Genomic DNA, 3737 nt, shown 5'->3' with positions numbered 1-3737 from the left:
TGCCTAGGGTCCCACCTGAGCCTCCTGAGCAGCCGGTCCTGGCCCCTCCCCGGTCCTCCTGACCCGAGGGGCACACTCGTCCCCCCAGGGCACCATCCTCCCCCCAGGGCGCCCTCCTCCCCCAGGGCTCCCTTCTCCCCCCAGGGCACCATGCTCTGCTCTGCCCTCTGGTAGTGCCCAGGGGTCGGTGCCCCACGGTCTCCCCTCAGGAAGCACAAGGGGAGTCACCCCGAGGCCAACAGTCCACCCTTCCTGACCCACCTGCGTCTGACTCCTTGGGAGAACGTTGACAAAGGGACTCGGGGGAGGGGCCGTGCAGGATGCGGGGGTGGGCGAGGACACCTGGGCTTCCGGCACCATCCTCGATGCTTCTACACGGTGAGCAGAACCAAGTCTGAGTTCAAATAAAACTGTCGATTGAATGGCTGCCCCTCTCTGCCCACTAAGCACGTGCAGCCGAGTCTTGGAGCCGGGAGGGCGTCTCCGGCTGTGCGGGGACCCAGGGTGCTCGGCAGCGTCGCCTGCTGTGGGGGGAGTGGCTCCCAAGCGATGATGTGGAGTTGGAGTCCCAGGGGCCCCTGGGCTGCACCCCGGGGGCTCCCTTCGTGGTGGGGTTCTGGCTGCTCCTGCAGAGCCTTCCCCAGGCAGAGGAGGGGACAGAGTCAGGTGGCCTGGGGGCCACACCTGCCTTGCCAACAGGTCACACCTGCTCCTGAGCTCTGTGTCCCCCGTGGGAAGACAGAGCAGGATGTGGACCCGCTCCCAGGGCTGTGGCGGGAGCTGATGAGATTCGGGGCACCCAGGGAGATGCCTGGGGACCCCCAGGCAGAGGTGGGACGGCAGCACACACAGAGCATGGGGGCAGGAGACCAGGAAGCAGGTGCCGGGAACGGTCACCAGGCTGCCTTCCTTCAACCCCACCCCTTCCTGGGCCACAGGGTTCCCCCCGCCTGGTGTGCACGTGCTGTTCCCTGCCGGCTCGATGGGCACAGGTGGTGGGGCAGTGAGGGCGCAGGCCGCCTCTGTTCGGAACACAACAGGGGTCCCCGAGCCAGGCCAGCGTCCACTCCCCTTCATCAGCCTCTGAGACTTTCCATGGTTTTCTAGGACTTTCTAGAAAGTCCTGGGCGCCTAAGACCACTGGGAAGTCTTTGGAAAGGAGTGGGCCCCATAGGAGGGAAAGGTGTGGGACAGAGAAGCTTCTCCAGAGTGACTGTGAAGCTCGGTGGGGACCGGGATCCCCTCTGCCACGCCCCCCCCATCTGCTGGCCGCCTCAGGAGGCCCTGAGCTGTCCGCATGGCCGGTGTTCCCCGCACCCAGGACGGCGTCCGCCCTGTCCTGGCTTCTCCAGGAAGCCTCCTGTGGTGACATGGAGGGTGGATGGAAAAGGGAGACGCCGCCCCCACTTGTCCCTCCGGGAGGGAGGGGCTGACGGAGCTCTCTGGTGACCGGGCTCTGCCCCTGCTCTCGGGGACCGTCTGCACGAGGGCGGCTCAGCGGAGCCTTCATGGGAAGCAAACGTTAACGAGCTTCCGTGGAGAATCGGATTCTCCAGACTTCCGTACAGACGTGTTCCGGGCTCAGACGTGTGCTCCTGGTGGGGTTCTCAGGAAATGGTAACCGTCTGCCGTGCCAGCCGGGCGCCCCAGAGACGCTGGGAACCTCTCCCCTCTGCCGGGAGCCCAGGGGTCCCCCGGCTGTGGTATCGCTTCCACACGGCAGCGCTGGCTCAGGTGACCTCACTCTGCGCGGCCTGTGTGCGCGCGTGGCTGAGACCCAGCCCTGCGCCTGGGGTCTGGGGTCTGGCTAGAGGTTGCCCCGAGCAGGGTCCCTGAGGGCGTGGCCGTGGTTTGGGCCGCCCCCTCGCCTGCCCCCTCGGCTCACAGTGCCCGCGGTGGAGGGCTGCTGTCCCCAGTCATCCCCACGCTGTCTGGGCCCTGGGTGGTCTTCACACTCAAACACGCTCTCCACGGGCTCCCCTGGCCCCTACGGTGCGCCCCCTCCGCAGCCCCCCACTAGGCAGGTGCCAGCATGTAGCTGTGGGGGAGGACCCTGCGGGGCCTGGGGCGGCCCGTCCTCAGCGGCCACACAGGCTCCGGATGCACTTGCTCACCGACCAAAGGCACCGAGGCTTACTGTGCTCCGCGTGGCGGCTTGGCCTTCAGCCTCCTCGTGGACCCGCAGAGCATGTGGGGCTGCGCCCGAGGCTGGCCCAAATCAGGAAGGAAAATGAAGACATTTGTCTTCAGAGGTTCCTCGCCCGTTTGGGGAATTTTTTTTTACAGCTGGTGCCCTTTCCATCTCCCTCTCTTCTGTGGCCTTGTGTAGCCTGCCACCCTCTTCCTTCCCTTACATCATCCAAATCTGCTGGTGAAATGGCTGATACTAATTCAGACTGCAGGGTAAATGACTGCTGAGTCTTACTGTGGCCTTTTCCTTTAGATCTTATAATAAGATTTTTAAGTTTATTTATTTATTTTTTTATAATAAGGTATTTTGTAATTTTGGAGGGAAAAGGGGCAGAGGGAGGGAGAGAGAATCTTAACCAAGCTCCATGTTTAGCGTGCAGCCCAACTTGGAGGTCAATCGCATGACCCTGGCTGGGCTCATAACCAAAGCCAAAATCAAGAGTCAGATGCTCAGGGCCCTGGAGGCTCAGTCGGTTGAGCGTCTGGCTTCAGGTCAGGTCATGATCTCACGGTTTGTGGGTTCGGGCCCCTTCTGGGGCTCTGTGCTGATAGCTCAGAGCCTGGAGTCTGCTTGGGATTCTGTCTCCCTCTCTCTCTGCCCCTCCCCTGCTCATGCTGTCTCTCTCTGTCTCTCAAAAATAAATAAAACACTAAAAAAAATTTAAAAACAAGAAGAGTCAGACGTTCAACTGACTGAGCCCCTCGGGCTTTTTTACAAAAAGAAATCTCGAATTTGTGACTTGTCCTCCGGGAACCCGTAGGACCCTTCATTCTGGAGCCGGGGAGCATGACGTGCAGTCACAGCCGGGGACCTCGGGAGAGTAATCAGCTGTGCGTCTCTGCAGCTGCGTCCTTGGTCCTTGATGGACGGCGTGTGTGTGTGTGTGCGTGTGCATGTGTGTGTGCGCGCGTGCGAGTTTGTGTGGGGGGCGGGGCCACGCTTCCCAGCTGGGAGGAGAGAAAAGTCTCGTTGAAGCTGCTGCTCGGAGCTGACAAGTCAGGAGCGACTCAGCACCTGCGGCCTGGGCCCGGGAGGCTCCTCGCGGGGCTGGATTTGCACGGAGACACTCGGCGGTTCCCAGAAGGCGGTCCTCTCCCCACACCCGGAGCCTGAGGCCAGACAGCTGGGCACACAGCCCTGGGGGCTCTCAGAACCAAGCGGCTACCCACCCCGAAGGGCACCGTCCCCTACACAGCTCTGGTTGTGGTTCAGGAGGCCTTGCTCATGGCGTGTGTGCTGTCACCGGGGGCAGAGGTGGCCAAGGAGGGGGCAGAGGTGGCCAAGGAGGGGACGACTCAGCCGCCCACTCACCAGCCCTGCAGCGGCAGCCTGGGGGGGAGGGGGGAGGGGAGAGGGAGAGGGGAGGAAGGGGGAGGACGAGGGGATGGGGGAGGGGGAGGGGCGGAGGGGAGGGGTCCTGGCAGGGGTGGAGGATCCTCCTGGCAAAGATGTACTTGTCAGAACACGAGTCTGAACCAAACAGACGCCATGACAGGCTTTAAGTTTCCCCTCTGAACCAGAAGGCCTAAGTTTCAGTTTCCCCAAA

The sequence above is a fragment of the Suricata suricatta genome, chromosome 12, assembly GCF_006229205.1.
Source record: "Suricata suricatta isolate VVHF042 chromosome 12, meerkat_22Aug2017_6uvM2_HiC, whole genome shotgun sequence".
In the NCBI taxonomy this organism is placed as follows: domain Eukaryota; kingdom Metazoa; phylum Chordata; class Mammalia; order Carnivora; family Herpestidae; genus Suricata; species Suricata suricatta.
The sequence above is the reverse complement of the archived record's forward strand: the minus strand, read 5'-3'. Positions refer to the sequence as shown.